At 52.2% G+C, this 19996-nt stretch overlaps 1 protein-coding gene and 1 long non-coding RNA gene across 5 annotated transcripts in view; one reads left to right on the top strand and one right to left on the bottom strand.

Moving 5' to 3' along the window:
• Positions 1-19996, top strand: part of ZBTB16 (zinc finger and BTB domain containing 16) — a 187641-nt gene that overhangs the window by 99075 nt on the left and 68570 nt on the right. The window lies entirely within an intron of this gene.
• On the bottom strand, positions 10017-19937 carry LOC121499292. The gene is made up of 2 exons (XR_005990084.1): positions 13993-19937; positions 10017-10710 (listed from the first exon to the last, which is right to left on the bottom strand). It is a non-coding gene; the product is annotated as an uncharacterized LOC121499292 (long non-coding RNA).

Genomic DNA, 19996 nt, shown 5'->3' with positions numbered 1-19996 from the left:
CCTGTCCTGATCCAGTGGAAAGGAAAAAACAATTATGAGATGTCAAAGATCTATGGATTATACTTGTTCTTTTTTTTCTTCTTCTTTTGGAATGCTTAGCTTTGTGGGGTTCAGGGTCTTCCTTCCCAAAGGCAAAGAAGATGGGAGGATGCCTGGTAGCTGGGGAGTAGGGGGTGGTGACGAGGCACGTCCCCCCCCCCAACCTCCCCCCTTGCTGGGGATGGGAGAGGCACCTTGGGGTCTCTGAGGGTGGCCTCTCAGGACCTGCCGCTGGCCTCTGGCACCTTCATCTTCCCAGATCTGCATCGGCTACGAGCCTGAACCCGTGGGCAGTCCTCCCTGGGCCTGCTCCCCTGTGAATGCCACCGTCCTTCTCTCGGGTGTGCTTTCTGCCGTGGGGCTGAACCAGGAGGACGTGACCCAGGAGAATCTCCCTCGGGCCCCTGGGGGTTTGGGGTGGGGAGCACAGAGCGGCAGGCGGGCGGCAGTGGAGGGGCCTGAGGTCCTGGAGGAGCAGCGCGCGGGCGGGAGGAGGGACAGCGGCCCCTGGCTCCGGCCGGGCTCGCTCCCCCCCACCCCTCCCTGCTCTGTTTGGCCTGCTTCCCGAACTTTTTCCCAGAGTGGTGTCGTCACTGGCCTGCCGGCAGGTCTGGATGTTCTGCCAGCATTCCAGAGAGTTTATGATCGCTTGCAGATGTGCCTCCAAGAACACACTGTACCCAGAGCAGAAATTAATGCAGGCTTGACTGCTGTCCAAGCCCATACACGGGAGGGAGGAAAAAGAAAACAAAAACTGTTTAATGCTGTTTATAAATTATACACTGGCTGATGAAAAATACATTTCTTCCCCCTGCCCCCTTCCTCCCACCCCCCCGCCCCCACCCCCTCTCCTTTCTGCCTCAGGAGCCTAAACTGAGACCAGAAGAATATGGTTTTGCTGCGCAGCTCCTGTTTTGGCTGGGCTCCGAAGCCCTGCTGCTGATTCACAGCCAGAGTATTTTTCCCCTTTACCTGATGAAATATACTGATTTTTCCAGCCCAGATGGGGTGCTTTTTGGTTTTGTTGTCTGGGTTCGTGTTTTTTTTTTTTTTTAACTTTCTTTTTTTGGTGGTTGGGGGGGGGCGGCGGCTAGGGGCTGTGTTTACAGCAAGTGACAGATCCTGTGATCGCACAGGGTGTGATGCCGGCCCCGGGGGGCACATAGAGCCCCACATCTGTCCACCTCGGGGCTGCTGGGTGCGCGTGCCAGGCTCCCCAGCCCTGAGGACCGCGTGTCGTGCCGGCCGAATGGAGGAAGTTTGCAAAGTTCATTGCAGGTCACTGTATTAAACACTGTTCCACCGTTTTCTCTCCCGCCCCTGCACCTACAGCCCCTGTGCGAAGAGGGGTTCGCATATCCCTCCCCCCAAATACACATGTCTCTCTCTCTCCATATGGTGCCTTAGCAGGGGTTTGGGAAGCTCGTTGCATCTACCCCTCTGGATCCCAGCCTCTCCCCCTACACTCAAGTCCCCCATCCCAATTTATTCTATAAATTCGCTTCCACATTATGTCTATCCATTTACATGGCTTTTGTGTTTTTTAATACTGCTAATGTTTATCATTTGCCCAACAGGCTCGACAGATTTTGCTTCCTGTAGAGCACTGAGGCTTTAGAGCCCCCTCGTTGCTAAGTAGCAGTCTCCCTGTACTGTAATGGGCTGATTTTGTATTCCGTTCAGCGCTGTATCTTATTTTTGTATGCAAGACAAAGTGTTTTGATGGAGGACGATTGCGGCAGTGTCTGGAGGCTGTTTGGAGTTTTATGGGCTGTACAGTACACTGTGTGCTCTCCGAACAGAACACAGGCTGTTGAATTTTGGATTGGATTTGTCATTTTTCCCCCCTCAGAGAGGAGCCTGTCAGATAGAACATTACTTTAAGGGTGGAGGAAAGAAAGTGGAAATTATGTAATAACCTCTCTCTCTCTCTCTCTCTCTCTCTCTCTCTCTGTGTGTGTGTGTGTGTGTTTCTATCTCTGATTTTGTCGACCCCAGAGGAGGATGGTTCCCCCCCACGCCCCCTCCCACCACCCCGAGGTGGTGGAGCCAGGCTGGGTGATGATGCTCCTCTGTGGAAGTGAATGCCCCAAGGGGGGTGGGTGCCACGGCTCCTTGTCTGTCTCCTGTTCTTTATTCTCTCCTTTTCTCTCCCCTGCTCCTTCCATCCTTCCTAAGTTCTGGGCTATTTTGCTGACCCTTGCTTTGGCCTGAAGATGACTAGGTGCTGGGCTGTAGGTAGGGTAGGAGGTTGGCATGGGATCCACCCAAAGGCAGTGCCACTTTCTTACTTCTAGGGCCCTTTCCATCTGCCTTTGGCTTCCTGGACATGCCCCTCACCAGGCTCTGTGGACAGGCGCCACTGCTCTCCAGCCGTGGTGCCTGGGCCCACTTTGCAGGGCCAAGGTCATTCCCACAGCGCTGCACCTGGCGGTCCTTCTCAGCACCCTCTGCTGGGCTCTCTGTGGTGGCAGGAGGCTGTGTGTGGCCCTCCACTTTTCCCAGTTCCTCTCATTCCATCTCTTTGTCCCTGTCCTGGCAACTCTGTTGGCCTCAGCCCTGTCCTGATGCTCCTATGTATTTTCTGCCTTCCTTCTTAGGTCTTCATCTGCCTTTGTCTCCATCTGTCTCAGTTGGTCTTCTGTCTCTTTCTCCCTCTGTCTGTCTCCCCCCTCAAAGCTTCTTAGCTTGGAAGTTGGGTGGAGTTGGGGTGGGGAACAAAATGTCCCACCAGCCCAGAAGGCCCTGGGGAGGGCTCCTGAATGAGTGCTCAGAGAATGCTCCCAGAACCTGGAACCTTGTGTGCTCCTGCCCTGGCGCTTTGGGGAGCAGTGTGGGACTGCTCTGGCTCCACCTCTGCTTTTCCTGGGTCCCTGGATGTTTTCTCCAGTTGAGCTGAGCATGGGCCCGTGGGTGAGCAGGGTTTGATTTTGCAAGGTCCATACTGGACTTTGCTACAGAAAAGCACATCTTCCTGGCACTGTGCTTGTGGAGCTCTGTACCAGGCACCTGGGTGTACAGCTCACCGGGCACTGTGTGGTTTGTGTCCCCTCATGGACCAGTGACCTGGCGTAGTGCCTGGCACACAGAGGGCTTTTGGTAAGTCTTTGTGGATAAAGTGAATACCCTGTTGCTGAAGTGTTTGTGTTTCTGGGACAGATCTAGGCTTGGTGGGGCCTGGGGCTTATACAGTTTTGGGAGCTGTGTCTCAGGAGAAGATAAGTGTAAGAACACTTCCCGGGGAATGGGCTAGTGCAAGGGAGGGGCTTGTAGCTCCAGCTTTATTTTAATATATGTGCTGCTGAACAGGTTTCTTTGATCTGCCGTGAGGAGCTCCTGGTCGAAGGCCCCACAGTTGGAGCACCTGAGTAGGAAGATTCAAAGCTAAGGCCAAGATGGTGATATCTGCTCAGTTCTGGGGACCCCATGGTCACAGGCCTCAGGTTTGCATTCCACAAGGGGTCAGGACAGATCCTGCTGCCTTTGGTAAACTGCCTGTGGTCACAGTGGACCTGGAAGCCTCTGTGGATTTCATGCTGTCTTCTTGATGAGGCTGGTTGGTTAGGGACAGGCGGGAAGTTCCACTCATGCAGCACCGCCAGGTAGATTGACACACCTGGTAGCACCCTGGCCTCCAAACCAGCCTTCAGTGACTGTCAGTGAAATGGCATGACAGCCACCCTTTTTCTAGGTGCTCCCTCTGCTTGGGTCTGTGGCTTCGGTTCTTCTGCTTCCTTGGGCGCTAGAATCGTGTCTGCCTGGGGCTGAGCACTGGTTCTCTTACGCTGTGTGTGTGAGTCTTGGAAGGGACCATGAGGGTGAGAGATCCTGGAGGTGGTGGCACGTTACTTAGGGTCAGTGGAGAAAGTAGGATGAAACAGTTCTTTGGGAAGGACACTGTTTACTCCTTGGAGGGTGTAGGGAAGCTGTAGTTCGTTTCCTAGAAATGAGGGGCATTTGTGTGTGTGTGTGTGTGTGTGTGTGTGCACGCACGTGCATGTGTGAGAAAAAAGAGACCGAGAAGAAACGTTTACGTGAAATACTCAAAATTGTTCCTTTGCTGTAATGGCCCCACACAGACCATTACCTTGCAGATTTAAAAACTAAATGAGCTCATCATATCTAGTGACTTCCACCGACATTCATGCTTGATTGCCAAGCCCGCGTTACCTCTGAATTTGAACTTCATTGTTTGTTATGAATCCTTTGAACATTGGTGGTGTGTTTCCCTCTCTTGGGTTCTGCCCCGAGCACATCCGTTTTGTGTGATGGGCGGATGGACGGACCGACGGACGGATGGATGGATGGGCATGTTTCTCCACAGGACCCCACCAAAGAACCTTTTCATTTTAAAAATAGCCCCATAGCCTCTAAGGGCCGAGTCTGGGGTTTCCGAGGAATCCAGGGGGCTGGGGTGGGGGGGATCCTGGGTTGACTTCGGAGAGGGCAGACGTCTTGCATTTTTTAATTTAATTTGAGTTTCATGTGAATGATGGTGCGTGCCATGCAGTCCTCTGCATTTTCCTAACTGTCTCTTCCACTTTGGGTAGAGGGAGGGAGGGAAGAGGTACCAGCAGCAGCATTCTGTGGGCAGAGGAAGAAAACAAGAGAATGGGGCAGAGAACGGGCTAAATTTAAAATTGTAATTGGCTGACTTCCACTGGCTTGCGGGTGTTTTAATGACTCATAATAACTTCATTTAAAACCAGCTGAGCAGAAAATAGATTGGAGAGGAGCCTCGGGCCATTATGGATTTGTTTTTTTTGACAAGCTCGGTTTTGAGCAGCCAGGAAGGCTCTCAGAGAGGGCTTGGCTGTGTTCTCTCTCTCTCTCTCTCTCTCTTTCTCTCTCTCTCTCTCTCTCTGAGGGCTGGTGGTCTGCCCAGGAGAGATTGTATAGAAACCAGGGCTGCTTTTTTTTTTTTCACCCCCCACCTTTTTTTTTTAACTGATTAAAAATAGATGCCTTGAGGTATTATTTTAGCATCAGTAGGATTCTTTTTTTTTTTTTTTTACTTTTGATGTGGTAAATGGAACATAAATAAAATTGTTTTTGAAATTACTGAATTAATTAGGTAGTAAAGCAACTCTAAAGCATGCATTTCTTCGCTGGTTGCCCTGATCCATATTTGGGGGGCATTCATCTTTTTTCCCCTGTCTCCTCCCCCCCACCCCAGTGCCACCTTCCTCCCCGTGCAGACCCTCCCTTTGAATGGCAAGGTTCTTTTATCATTCTGGCAACAGCTAAATGATTTTTTAAAAAAAAGATCTGTAGGATTTTGACAGGGTTAGTTCTCTCCAGCTACCCAGCCAGCTCGAGGAAGCACGAGTTTTGGGAATTGCCAGAAAAGGCTCTAACCTGCCTCTGGTCCTTTTAAATAGATCCTGCCTGTTTCCCGTGCTAGGAATGGTGCCAGCCGGCGAGTGCTCCTTTTTCTCTTGTCTTTTGAAAGTCAGCCGGCTCAGCCATAGGATGTGTCTGTCTGGGCAGGACAAGAGGCCACCCCCCATCTGATTGCTCATAGCCATTTATCTACCCCCTCTTATGGCACCTGTCACCTTCTTTGTGTCATAGCTATTTATTTGCTTGCCCTTTTTTGCCTGCTAGACTCTGAGCATCTTCAGAACATGTGATTTATTTCCACAGCCCCCTTACTACCTCGCAGAACAACCTGCACGGTGGTTATAACTCAGTCATTTTTTGAATACACGAACGGGTGAGTGGGTGAGTGTGTGGATAGGCGTCTGGTAGGGAATGGCTCCGAAGCTCCCTCCTTCCTCCAGGCCTGGGACTCAGCAGTCTGGATGACAGGATGGGGAATGGAGGCAAAGCCTTGTCAGTAGCATGCTCTGTTGCACCCCCACAGTCAGACACATAGCAGGCTCTCAGTAAAGATCTGTTGCATAAATGCATGGCTCAGGGTGGACGGCAGGGACAGGGGAGGAGAGAAAGGCACTTCACTGAATGCCCTCTGTGTTTCAGGCACAGTGCTTGGCGCTCTGTATGTCTGAACTCAGAGATCCTGTGTTGACTTTGGAGTGTAAATGTGCTGCTTCTGTTTCGCAGGTGAGGACACGAAGGCTTGAAGAGCTGAAGTCACTTGTGTAAGGCCAGACAGCCAAGAAGGGGCAGAGCTAGGGCTCTCTGCTCCCCCTGCCCTCTGCCCCCCGACTTTTCTATCACCACACTGCTGTACCTGTTCCAAAGCTCGCTTTTCTGTCTGTAGGGATAACCCGTGTCTCAGAGCCTGGGATGCCTAGATGGGGAGAGCCAGTAAGACCCCATCCCTAAGTATCCTGGGGGTAGGGTGGGGTGGCCCTGTAATTGGCTACTGCTCAGGGCCTTGTACCTGGGCCACCAGGAGCAAGTGGGTGGCTTATTAGCCCCTTCCTGCTCTGCCAGAGTCACATGTTTCGTTGTCCTACCCTGTGACCATTACTCCTTCCCATTGCCTTCTAGGGCTGGGGATCGAGGGCCCTGTGAGCATTGCTAGAGGCCCCCTGGGGGTGAGTCTTTGGCCCTCCCACACCAGTGACAACTTGGTCAGGTCACTTTCCCAACACCATCCCACACAGAAGAGGGACAGGACCAGAGGGCTGCCCGTGGCCCCTCCTGCATGGCAACCCAGCTGGGTGCTGTGCTCCTGGGGGAAGCCCTCGGTGAGGCTGTCTCGGGAGTGACAGTGTCAGTTGACCAGCACCGCACCCCCGAAAGGGGGGGGGCTCTGACTGCTTGGGTTGCCACTAACTCCTCAGACTATTAGTGTCTTGGAGCGGGACATGTCACAGAGATTGTGGCCTCCCTGACCTTTTGGATCCTGTCTAGTGAAACTGGACCGTTTGGCATGAAGCTCATTGTATCTGTTCTACAACCTTCTCCTCCCGGGCTGGCGCTGTGGATCCTGGAGCCTTCTCTGGGGATGGAAGCATCAACCAAATGGGACCCAGATGCAGAAGGCCGGGCAGTAGAGAAACCCCTCTAACTGTTCTGGGTCACTATGCGTGGCTTTCTTTAGTGAGGGGAGAGGTCATTCCTGAATGGATTCATCACTTAGCGGTTACCCAGTGAGGGCCAGCAGCAGGCAAACCATGCAGATTGGAGGGGCCGCCACCTGGGTCCCTACCCGCAAGGGGCTGTCCATCTGGCTGAGAAGATGGTGTGAGCCGTCAGCAAGGCTGGGCGTGCTCCCCATTCCTACAAGGGGGATGAGTAAGTGCTACAGTTTACAGGAGGGACAGACTCCCGAGGACCAGGGTGATGAGGAAGGCTTCAGCTCCTATGAGGGAGGGAGCATTGTGGGATGTCCAGATGGCACATTGCGGTGGGGGAGGGGCCTGCGTTTCTGGACAGGAGGAAGCAAGAGCTTTTAGGAGTTGGAGCCAGCTAGGCAGGTGCCTCTCCCTCCTCCTCTCCCTCCTCCTCCTTTCCCTCCTCTTCCTCCTCCTCTTCATCTTCCTTCTCTGTCCACAGCAGCCTGTAGGAGGTTTAGAGCCCAGTTTCTTGTACTTGAGAATTCTCAGAGTTCTGAGGATGTTAGGACTGTCCCTGACCTGCAGGTTGGGAAGTCTTGCATTAAAAATTATAAGCTGGCAGGGGATCCCTGGGTAGCTCAGCGGTTTAGCGCCTGCCTTTGGCCCAGGACGTGATCCTGGAGTCCCGGGATCGAGCCCCACGTCAGGCTTCTGGCACTGAGCCTGCCTCTCCCTCTGCCTGTGTCTCTGCCTCTCTCTCTATATATATCTATCATAAATAAATAAAATCTTTAAAAATAAATATATATATATAAGCTGGGGAAAAAACAAACAACAAATTATAAACTGGCACTTGGGGTAGTACTGTCATTTTTTTTTTTTTAGTCCTGTCATTTTGAGGCACAAATATGCAAGTGAGGTTCAAACTGGACATAGAGCCAGAGTAGTCTGTATTTCTCATATGAGAGTAAGGGAAACCCCCAAATAGGCTGTGAGTGCCCAGGGCTCCCCGAAGCCCAGGTTAAGGTTGCATAGCCTACAGGGCTGTGCTTTGGTGAGAATGAGGTCAGAGGCTTGGCTACCCTGGAGGGACATGGAGCAACATGGAGGACCTGCGCCCCGGCCTTTCTTGAAGGTGGAAGGATAGCTCTGTAGGTGGGAGAGGTGGGTACTCTGTATTTAGATGCTCTTTTAGTTGAACTCTCTCCAGAATCGAACCCAACAAAGAGGTCTTTGCTAGGCTTTCCCCTCATAGTTAACATGTTCCCTCTACTTTCCCTCCAACCATCCCGTTTTGATTGGGATTCTTGCACTTGCCAGGGAAAGGGGGAAAAAATAGTAAGTTCTAAACTTTCCATTAGGTAGTTGGGATAAGAAGTCTTCTGGGGTAGTTGGATTAAGCCCCAGCAGCTTTCTCACTGACTATTACGAGCTAATTGAGCACTGGGAGCTCATTGGCGGCTGCAATGAGCATTTTGTTGGGGTAATTATGCAAGGCCACAGTCATTTTCAGTAACAAGGTAACTCCAGGTAAGGAGAGAATTCCCTGAAACTTTTGATTTGCTGGAGTCTTCCTCAGTTGCCTTCATTAACATGAGCTGAGGACAAAGGTATAGAGACCAGATCTTTTGGGAGGCTGGCATCCATCAGGGATTTCTACCTCTGCCCGAATGGCCCAGATCTCACCATCCGTTTGCTGGGGCCTGATGGGAATAACCTGGTACATTTGGGAAAGCCCTGCTGGGTCAGTTTTGCACTGATTGAGATTTTGGGGGTCCAGAGTCAGATACTCTGAAAGAGAAGATGATGAGGGATAGATGCAGGCTTGGAACCCCGGGGACAGCTGACCAGGGAGCAAGGAGAGTCCTGGCCAGTGTCCCTTTCAGTGACTTATGTGTTAAGAGCAAGGCCTGACCACAAGCAAGAAGGCCGCAGTTGTGTTCTCTCCGTCTCTCAGCATCTCCCTCTCTCTCTCTCAGGACCTGTGTGTCATGGGTGGGTGGGGTGTGGGCCTGCATAAATGGAACCAGTGCAACTCCTGGCGGGGGGGGCCGTGACCTAGGGGTCTTTCTTATCCTAGAGGATTCATTTTTTCTTGAGAGAGAAAGTGTGTGTGCATGGGGTGGGGGGGGTGGGGAGGGGCAGAGGGAGAGAGAGAATCTTTTTTTTTTTTTAGAAATTTTATTTATTCATGCATGAGAGACATAGAGAGAGAGAGAGGCAGAGACACAAGCAGAGGGAGAAGCAGGCTCCACACAGGGAGCCCGACGTGGGACTCGATCCCGGTTCTTCAGGATCCCACCCTGGGCTGAAGGTGGCGCTAAACCACTGAGCCCCAGGGGCTGCCCGAGAGAGAGAATCTTAAGCAGGCTCTGTACCCAGGGCACAGCTGGACGCAGGCTCTATCTCACGACCCTGAAATCTTGACCTGAGCTGAAATCAAGGGACACTTAACTGACTGAGCCACCCAGACACCCCTACTGCCCCACCCCTGCTCGAGAGGATTCTTTATGGTAGAGCTTCCTTATACATGCTGCCTTCCCAGCACACCTCACCCTCAGCCAGAACCTTCATCAGGAGGGAGGAGCCTGAGCCTGCTGTCCACAAGTCCTTGGCTAACTGGGCTGGAAGGGGACCTCTCTGTGCCCTTTGAGAGGGGTGCTGGGGCCTGGCCAAGCTGAACGTGTCCTCTGGGTGGCCCTGCCAGGCCTCTGACCTGCCGCTTATAAGCATTGAATCATACCCCTCAGAGGATCGCGTGTAACTGTGCTTCCAGACACGGCCCCTGGCCCCCTGGCCCCCTGGCTGGGGTTGGGGGGCAAGGAGGGTCACTGTCACCATAGTGCTCCATCTTTCTGACACCATGGGCTCCGTGTGGCTTTCTTCCCTCACTTCTCAGCCCCAGACAGCCTAGAATTCTACTCTGGAGCATATGCAGAGCTGCTTCACACCCCCCCCCCCACACCCCACCCTTCTGTTTTCTTCTGTTCTCTCTCTCCCACTTGAGTTTTCGAGACTCTGCCTCGTCTCCGGCCCGGATCACCTTCTTCCTCCATCGCACAGCTATAAAAGTTGGTTGCAGGCAGAGGCTGGCTGCATCAAGGCAGGAATGTGGTATTTGGTTAAATTGTAAAATTAGCTAGGGAAGTTAATGAGGCATCCCGCCTCTGCCTTCCTCTGAGCACCTTGCCTACGAAGGGGAGGAAGGGAGGAAAGGAAAAAAGGAGAGTCTGGCCAGGAAGGCAGTAGAGCCTCTTCCAGGTGAGCTTGTGGGCCTGGGACGCAGCTGGAAGGGGCCCCGAGAGGTCATCCCGCCCCTCAAAGCTTCTGCTTTGGGACAGACTCCATCAACCATTTTGAGTCCATGGAGCTCCTTACCCCATGTCCACAGACATCCTGAGCTTGCATGTGACCGGCTGGTGATTAGCCAATTCTAGCATCAGATTCCTTTTTCTGTCGTGTGCAAGGCTGCAGTGGCAAGGGCCAAACCCCTTGTCTTTGCAGGTGCCCACAGCAGAGTGGAGAAGACCGGGGACTGTAAAACAGTGGCTGCTGATGACATTGATGGAGGGCCGACAGGTGCCAGGGAGCAAGCCAGCACGTCATGGTCTCACTTGATCCCCATGAGCCCCCTCTGAGGTTGGTGCTCTTAGGACTCCATTGGATGGGGAGGAACCCGACTTGACTTGCTTGAGATCCCCTGCAAATAAGAGGCGGAGTTGGACTGTAAACACAGGCTGGCCTGGGTGGCAGTGGTCCCTGCTACCGCTGGTCGTAACTTCTGGGGCCAAGGCATTGTCATTCCTTTTCCGGGCTGCTCTCGTCCCCCAGCCCCTCGTTCACAAGGCACAGATTGCACGCTCGCAAATGTCACCCCAAAGCTTTGGAAGTCACGATCTCAAAGGTGCGTGCGAAAGAGCTGCCAACAGTCTATTTTCTGCACGCACCAAATTCTCAGGTCCTCTAATTACACCAAACAAACCTTCCTGTTTTCAAGCAGCAATTCGATGTCATTTTAGTTGTCAGATTTTGCTTTAATAATGCTTAACATGGGAAATAGTTATCCTACCCCCCCAACCCCCAACTCTTTGCTAGAGGTCAGCCAGAAGAGGCGAATTGCGTTTTGTTGTTTTGGGTGGGGGGTGGCTCATGCTAAGAAGGGACATTTGGGTGTGACAGGCCATATTTCTGTTTTGCAAAGTGTGGAGTCTCAAGGCTTCTGAATTTTGAGCCTGAAAATGTCAGCGCTGGAGTTGTAATGTAACACCTCAATTATGGTGCAGGGGGTAAGGAGGAAAGACTCAGAAACCTGCAAGGTTCTTTAGATCCACAGCCTGGGCCTCAATTAAGGTCTCAGAAACACCAAAGGCAAGCCAATGAGTGTCATTTTTAACCAGTTTGAACATTTTACTACTTCCTAACATCAGAAGCGCCCGGGCTGGAGAGCCTGCTTCTTGTCCTCAATAAAGTGATTAAGCTGAATGGGTGTTGGGGGGTATTATTAGGCTGAGATGGCCCCAAAATAGAAATGCTCTGTTTTCTGAAAGCCACAGCAGGCCTGGAGAGACTGGCAGCCGCGACGTGCCACCGAGGGGGCCGCGGGAGGGGGAGGGTGGCAGTCCCCTGGGCTCGGTCTGAGATGGGCGGTGGGTGTTGTGACGGGCGAGCCAGGTGACGGGCCTCTTTCCCAGCTGTCATCCGGAAGAGAGAACAGTGGCAGCCGTGGATTGGTTGCTTCTGCCTTGGCGTTTGCCAACGGGGTGTGTGTGTGTATGTGTGTTAATGAATTTATAGCAACTGACAACTCTGCAGTCCAGGATGGACACCTCAGCCTGAGATTTACATGGGGAGCCCCAAATGAATTGGATTTGCTTGCTGTTCTTGGGGGAAGGGGTCCAATTTGGGCAGTGAATAAAGGGCAGGTTAGAAGGGGTGCAGGCAGAGGGGTGGGGAAGGGGGGAGACCCTTGCTGCCGAGGGTGAACATCTGTTCTGCAAAGCCTTGATTAGCAAAGCTGCCCAGGAAGGGGGGAAAAAAGAGACTTTTTGGTTAAGTGAAGGTCAACTGAGAAAACCTTGTCTATTTAAACCTCTGAGAGAATGAGTTTTTTCTACTTTGAAGACATTTTTTAAAAAGATTTTATTCATTTATTTTGAGAGAGGGAGAGAGTGTATGCAAGCAGGGAGAGAGGCCGAGAGGGGGGTTGGAGAAAATCTTCATCAGGCTCTCAGGACTCTGAGATTGGGACCTGAGCCGAAATCAAGAGTCGAACACTTAACTGACTGAGCCACCCAGGGGCCCCAACAAATTGACTCTTTTTTTAGGATAGAATATCTTAACTTGCTTAGAAATCCAAAGGAGAATGCCAAGGAGGGCAGTCCATCATGGAGGGAGGTTCCTAACTGGGGTTTTATTGTAAGTCAGCCCTGAGGATCGGTCCTACATTTTCGTCTATAAAGTCCTACATGTGGGATCCCTGGGTGGCGCAGCGGTTTGGCGCCTGCCTTTGGCCCAGGGCGCGATCCTGGAGACCTGGGATCGAATCCCACATCGGGCTCCCGGTGCATGGAGCCTGCTTCTCCCTCTGCCTATGTCTCTGCCTCTCTCTCTATCTCTCTGTGACTATCATAAATAAATAAAAATTAAAAAAAAAAAAAGTCCTACATGTTTTTATGTCGTGGACCTCATGCTTCTCCTACCATCATCAGGTGGCGGGGACGGGCTATTTCACAGATGGAGAATCGACAGCCAAGTAATTCAGGACTCTAGAATATACCGATGTGCTCCATGGAGCCAGAGCTAGACCCTGGTGCCACCGGCTCCCAGTCCAGACTCTGATGGACCATGTTGTCACGGCTCGGCGCCGGGAAGTAGGAATTGCTTTTAATCAAGGAAGTGCTCAGAGAAGAGCATTTGGCTGGAGGAGGATGGCCTCGGAGCTTGTGGGAAAGACCCGCCAGCTCCAGAGTGTGGAGGATGATAGAGGACTTGACTACACTGCCTTTGGGACGTTTCTCTACTGCCCTGCCCTATTATTAATAGGAATGTTTTATTCTTTTAGCCTTTGCTGTCATCAAAGGCCTCTAGTTAGGTGGGCTATCCATGCTGCCACCCTGATTTTGTTTTTCTTTGATGCTCTGGAGACCTTGGCTGAGTGAACCAAGTTTTTTAAGCTTTCATTTTCACATCGAGGAGATAGAGATAATCTTAGGCTTGATGGGGGAATTGAATGGTACGCATTACGTTAAGTCATTAGTATGGTGCTTATTTCATAATATTCTTAATATTCAATGTTTGCTATTCATGTTCTTGTTATTACTGTCAATGCTACGGCAGAGGCCTGTTGTTCCTCATTGCAGGGTGATCTTGCAGGACCCCTGGAACGCCAGATGGGAAGGGTGAGGGTGCAGTTGCCCAGAGCCTGTTCCGCGTTGCCAAGTGCTTTCATGTGCACTGCCTCATTTAAACCTCCTGGCGCACTGCGGCCTCACTACTGCATGAGTGGTGTCCCCTGGAGGTGTGCACCTGTAGGGGGGGTTGGGGGCCAGGTATCAACGCCTCCTTGTCAGGTGAGGGTACTGTGGCTCCCAGAGGTTAGAGGCAGGACCAGAATGCAGGCAGGGCTGGGGAAGACTGCCCTGCCCTGCCTTCCCTCTGAAAATAACTTAAGTGAGAATATAATTGGAGGGAGTGTCAGGGAATGTTGGGGACTGGGGTGTTGGCGACCTCAACTCAAAATTTTGTGGACAGGGAGGGCTTTGATCTTGGCCATTGCCCTTGGAGTGTCCCGGTTTGGCTTCTGTCCATTGTCCGGACAGTACTTATGAATCTTATGCCCTGGGAGGTGGGGTGGGTATGGGGAGCGGCCTCCAAGCCCAATTTCAGGGGAATGCCTGTGATGGAAGACTCTGAAGGTGCTTCAGCAGAAAGGAACAGGGTAGTTGAGGTTGAGAGGAGACAGCCAGAGGCTCAGGTAACTTACAGACCGAACTTTGAAGAAGGTTTTTTGAAATCCTCCTTTCCATTCTCAGCTTCTCTCCTGAGATGCCTGTGTCAGGTCCAGGGGAGAAGACAGTTGCTGGTATCCAAAGTTGAGGGGAGATCCCACAAAAGCACGGTAAAAATCCCCACTGACCTTTATACCTAGTCTCTTACAGATGCCAAGACTTCAGCCTTATCTTCCTTAAACGAGCTGTGAGCACCTGAAAGGCTCAGTGTTCCTGGAACCCCGGGGTCAGCCTTCCCCTTGGCCTCATTGGCTCCGGCCGCTGCATCTGGCTAATGATTCTCCCAGTGTCAGGACTGTCTCTTCCACTCGGCCTGCCTGATGGGGCAAGTATTTACTTGAGAAGGAATCCCCTGGTGGAACCAGAGAGCGCAGCCCCAGCGGGTTAGCCAGCACCTCCCTATTGCCAAGGGCAGTAAGCACAGGAGCTCCCTTTCAGAGCCGCCCTTAGCTTTGTCCAGCTTCTTCTCACACAACACCCCCCCCCCTTTTTTTTTTTTACACACAACACCCCTTCATCTTCTCCTCGCTCTTAAACCTGTCCCAGTTGCAAACTTGTCATCCACGGATGGAGAGATCAAGAGGCTCACCCAAGGCTGCACAGCTCAGGTGGGGGCAGTCGAGTCTTTGAGTCCATTTCGCTCTATGGTGCTTCCAGAGAGCTGCTCTTGGCCTGCACGGCTCTCCGTGAGCCTGTTCTTCACCAGCCTCACCTTAGGGGTACCCCTTGGCCACCCCAAACAGTTGAATGCCTTGTGTGCAGAAGCCCCAGGGGATACATGGTCTCCTCTCTCTAGGACACTCATTGCAGGTGGGCCTTCCGCCAGAACTGTGGGGCTGGGATATTATGGACTGGAGTTCCAGAAAGCTCAGGCTGGAGACTAGCCTCCTGAAGCTCACAGCTTGATGAAGTGAGGTTACTCTGTGATCATAATAGCTCTTCAGGCACCTGCTGTGTGCCAGGTATTTCATGTAGGGTTCATATAGGAGGATTGATAACCTCATTTTAAGGAGAGAAGTGAGGCTACAGTCTTGGCACCCAGGACCATATAGCCAGTGAGGGGAACTCCACTGCCCGGTCTGGCCACTAGCTGCTGGAGGACTTCATCTTGGGGAGATGCCTGAGTTGGAAGGAAGCCTAGTCCATCACAAGAGAGGTTTTTGTATCATTGCATTGATTACCTCCATACCTCGATCAGCCACTCATGGAGGTTGGCTGGGGAAGAAATGGGTTAAGGGCAGCACTAGGGTGAACCCCCAAATCAATACTCTTAACTTCAGGAAGATTTGCACATTGTTGTTTTTGCTGTGACAGATTTATTTTCCTACTTTATTTAAAATAATTCACCTTAAATAGGTTTGTACTCATTTCAGTAGGAGGTTGATAATGCTGTCAAAACTTGGCCAGGAGTGTTGAGAGCTGACTGGAGAGGTGCCATTTCTTTGACCTTCTCCCAGGGAAGAGTAATTGGGCCATGTGTTTACTTGTACATTGTTGGTTTGTTTCTGTTTTGTTTTTTTTTTTAAGGGGGGGATGGGCAGAGGGAGAAGAAGAGAGAGAATCTTAAGTAGGCTCCACGCCCAGTATGAGGCCCAACGTGGGGTTCCATCTCACAACCTGGAGATCATGACAGGTGAAATCAAGAGTCAGACACTTAACTGACTGCGCCACCCAGGTGCCCCTGTGCATTGTTTTGGTTTGTAGAAGGGCTTCTTGGAGGTACACGATTGTTAGTCTTGTACGGTCTTCTGCCTCTTTTTATCTTCTACTCACCAGAGAATGCCTGCTGAAGACTTGGCTGGGGTGGTAAGAATATTTTAAATGTCATGATATGTTTGTTGCATGCCTTTGATGTATACGTGGGTCCAGACATTAACAGTGGGGGAGACTAGTGGGAACAGTGATGCTGTTAATGACAAGTACCATTTATTGAGCAGCTATTGTGTCAGGCATGGTGTCACAGACTTACCATATACTTTTAAATGGATCCTCACTCAACCCTGTGAGGTAGTTGCTCTATGCCCAATTTTATAGGCAGGTAGCCCAGAGATGTACTAGCTTGCCCAGGGTGGGAGCTAGAAATGATAGAACCAGAACTTGAATCTGGTCTGTTTGACCCCAGAGCAAGGGTTCTTAATTTCTGTAGTGCACAGCTGTATACTGAGCATATATGTTTGTACTGGCCAGGGGCTGTGTTGTTAAGCCTATTATTGAGTCCCTGAAAGTGGTGACAAAGGAGCTCTCCAAGGCTCTCTGAGAATCAAGTTGTGGGGATCAGAGACAAGGAGGGCCTGTTCTCTGTGTGGGACTTGAGACTAGGACCACAGGATCCCAGTGACAGCCAAGGGCACCAGGGTGCCATGGGACCTCCCGACAGCATGAAGTTTATTGGGTAGGGTAAGAAGTGCTCCCTCAGACTAGGAATGCCTCAGCATCTCCCTTTGACCCCTTCTACGGTCTCATCTTTTGCGGAGTGGACATTTCGCCACATGTGCGAGGTTCAGCCCCTTAGCAGGTCATTGATGGGAAACTGACTTCTAGCTGTCTGAAGACCTGCTGCTCGCAGTGCCCGGGTGGTCCCGGCTTGTTGCCCAGCTTGGAGACTGTCCGGGTGGCTTCCTCAATCCTATCTTTGATTGGGATCTGTGTTGGGAGTTCATTCAGCCTATCCTGTGGTGGGTACCCTTCTCCCACTTCCCTGTCGGGTAAAACTCTCCTGCAACCACATCTAGAACCAGAATTCTGGATCAGTTTTTGTTGTGTTGGTTAAGGAAAAAGAGTAAGCTAGAGAGAGAGAGAGAGAGAGAGAGAGAGAGAGCAAGAGAGAGCACAAGCGAGCTTGCCTTCCAGATCCTCTTGGGGAGTACACATCTCCTTGAGTGAAAGAACACGCAGTGCTGGGCTTTGGAATTGGCAGCCAGTGTACTGTTCTCTGTCTGATAAGAGGTACTGTAAATAAAACTGTACACCATGGCCCGTGGTAAAATGCCCCGTGTCTGTACTCATTGTTCTGACAGCTTATGCTTTTTTTGGGTCTGCTGTTTCGGTACACTCTGTACTTCCTTATGTAAGCAGGCATGCATATCTCATCAGAACATTCAAGATGTTTATTTTAAAATCTCAAGGAATTAAAAGAAAAAGCACACACTACTCAACATTAGATGCTGGCGAATGTGAAGTGCTTTTTTCAGTGGCTCCCCCCATACCCCGCCTCACCCCCCCCCCCCCCCGCCTTCTTATTAGCATGGGGGTGCAAGAGGGAGGGATTTTGCATTCTTTTTTCCTTCTTTCATTGGCTTCTGGTGTATTTCCCGCAGAGAGACACCAGCCCACTTCTGATTGTGTTCAGCGTCTTCTGCTCCCCTTCCCGGAGGATGCTCGGGACCTCCACCCCTGTTCATGGTGGGGAGGCCAGTAGGGAGGGAGGCTACCCACTTTGCCGAGGGGAGGTGGCGGTGGTGGGGGGACCCGGGGGGAGGACAGCTGCGGGGAGCCTGACGAGCTTCTGCTGGATCTCAGCTCTGTTGTTGGAAGGCTGGGCGAGTATAGAAAGCTTTATGGTTTTGAAACTGCTTTCCTGGCCCATGTCTCCTTTGATTCCTGCGAGTCTGGATGATCCTAAGCATGGAGCAAAAATGGCCTTTGCACATGGAGGGCTTAGACCGTTTCCAGCCTCCTTGAGGGTTGTGATAACTGCCTCTTTCTTTCCACTGCACCTTCACCTGCTTCGAACCCTCCACCTTTCCATAGCCCCCTGTCTGACCTTCTGGAAGCGTCTAAAAGTCAGGGAGAAACAGGAGAGAGGAGGAGTCTGGGGAATTCAAAGTGGTCAGGCGCTCCTGGTCCCCCAGGGTAACACATAAAGGCACCTTGGGTCCCTGGGAGACTGGCAGGGTAAGGACATCTGTCTGTCTCCTTACCACTGAGTCTTAGATAAACTCTGTGCCTGGGCTGGGGGTGGGGGTCACTCAGCAGAGTGTTTGCCAGCCACTCCAGGGTCTACTCTGGCTGTCGGAGGCCTCTGGGGCTGGAGGCTCCTGAGTGTACTGACGTGGAGGGGGAAGGGGGTGTGTGCTTTTTTCTTGCAGGGCTGTGAGTCCCGGGCAGCTGGGTGGGTAACAGGGCTGATACAAAGAGGATCGCCTTCCAGGGAAAGCAGACAGCCCCATTTCCATCCTGTCCCTTCTCTGCCCCAAACTGCCTGAGTGCCAGCCGAGACCAGGTCCTTGAATTTTATACAGGGCCAGTGGAGAACCCGGAGTCTGTAGATTAAGGACTCTGACACCCCCTAGGGGACAGCCTGGCAGTGCCCTGAATGGCCACTGCTCTCTTCCCAGGCCAGCTCCCGGCCTGGAGGTTGCTGGAGGGCTTGTTTGTTTGTCAGGCCTGTAGTGGGCACAGGGGCAGGGCAGGCAGGGAGCAGGGCCCCGGGAAAGAGCAGGGGCAGGACAGAGGCCGGCCCTGCTCGCACAGAGCTTAGAGTCTGCCGGGGACGAGCCAGGAGAGCGAGGCAGCACAGGACAGCGGCCCGGGGTTCCTGGGCGCATCCGGAGGGGGGTCTCAGAGCCACATTGGGACTGGCTGCCATTCTGACACGTGGGTCCTTTGACAGATGTTCCTGTTCCCCTCAACAAAACCATCACTCACCTTTCAATTAGAGGCATGGGGTGGGGGGGAGAGCGAGAGAGCGAGGTGATAGTGAAATATGTCTTTATAAACGTGAGACTGACTTTACACAAGATGAATGACCCCCAAATAACTGTACATTGAACTTCAGTGAAATCAATCATACTTTGCACAAAGATGTTCTGTAAAGGAATCACGACCCCGAGCCTGACTGGCGGTGGTGGTAGCTATTCCTTACTGGGTGGGTGTGGGTGCCTGCTGCCCCGGATGGAGGGGATGGAGGGCCGAGCCCTTCAGCTACCCCGTCACGTCCTCCGAGGGACCTCCTCTGGTTCATTCTACAGGGAAGGCGACAACACCCCCTGAGGTCAGGCAGCTTGCCCGGGTCAGGGTCACAGCTCGTGACTGGCCTGGCTGGGATTCGAACTCTAACCCGTCGGACCCGAATCCTAAGCTCTGGAGCACACTCTCCTGCCCCCTAAGGTATATATATGACGTCCGTGAGCTCCTGTATCTGCAGACTGTTTGGTGATTGACAGGGAGTTTGTGTTCACTATGATCCAGCTTCACCCCAGGAGATCCCACTTCACAGCTCAGAAAGGAGGGTCGCTGTGGTGTCGGCAGCGAGTGGCCGGCCGGGCCCCGGCCCCGCTTCTCCCCACTCTAGATGGTGCTGTTCACTCAGATCTGGGATCGTGAGGGAGGATGGCCAGGGGCCAGCCCGCTCCACTGTCCAGGCGGTTCTCCCTCTCGGCTGCTAATCTGTGTCCCTGCAGCCCATCCCGCACTTGACCCTGTCTCTCCCCCTGTCCTCACTGGCTCCCTTCCAGCCCGCCAGCCTTCTCCTTTGTCTGTGATGGGCTTCCTTACACAGGAGGGTATTGCTTCTTCCTTCAGCTTCCCCACTCAGATGCCAGCTCATCAGAGCGCTCCCCTGTGCTGACCCCCTATAAAGTAGCAGCGCCCTGCCTTCTCCATCCTCTTCACTTAATTTCTTTCTCTTTTTATCGCCTATCACCATCTAGATGATATTTACAGAGTTTTTAAAGTTGCTGCCTTCCCTTCTAGAATGTAAGCTCTCTGAGGGCAGGGGTTTTGTCTCTCTTATTTATTTACTATAATCTACCTTTGGGCATATTCTTAGTGGACATCCAGAAGGCAGCCCTGTGTATACAGGAAAGGTGTGGCAAGAAGGCACGGCCGTCCCTCAGCTGTGCCCTGCTGTTGTCCCTGCTCCAAAGTGAGCCCCAGGAAACATTTGCAGGAGGTAAATGCTGGTATATCCCCAAGCACCCATGTGTTCAACTGGCATGACCTCCTTCCTTCCTCCATCACTCCCTTGCATTGATGCTT

Source organism: Vulpes lagopus, chromosome 10, assembly GCF_018345385.1.
Source record: "Vulpes lagopus strain Blue_001 chromosome 10, ASM1834538v1, whole genome shotgun sequence".
NCBI classification, from domain to species: Eukaryota; Metazoa; Chordata; class Mammalia; order Carnivora; family Canidae; genus Vulpes; species Vulpes lagopus.
This window is presented reverse-complemented; position numbering and strand designations above follow the sequence as displayed.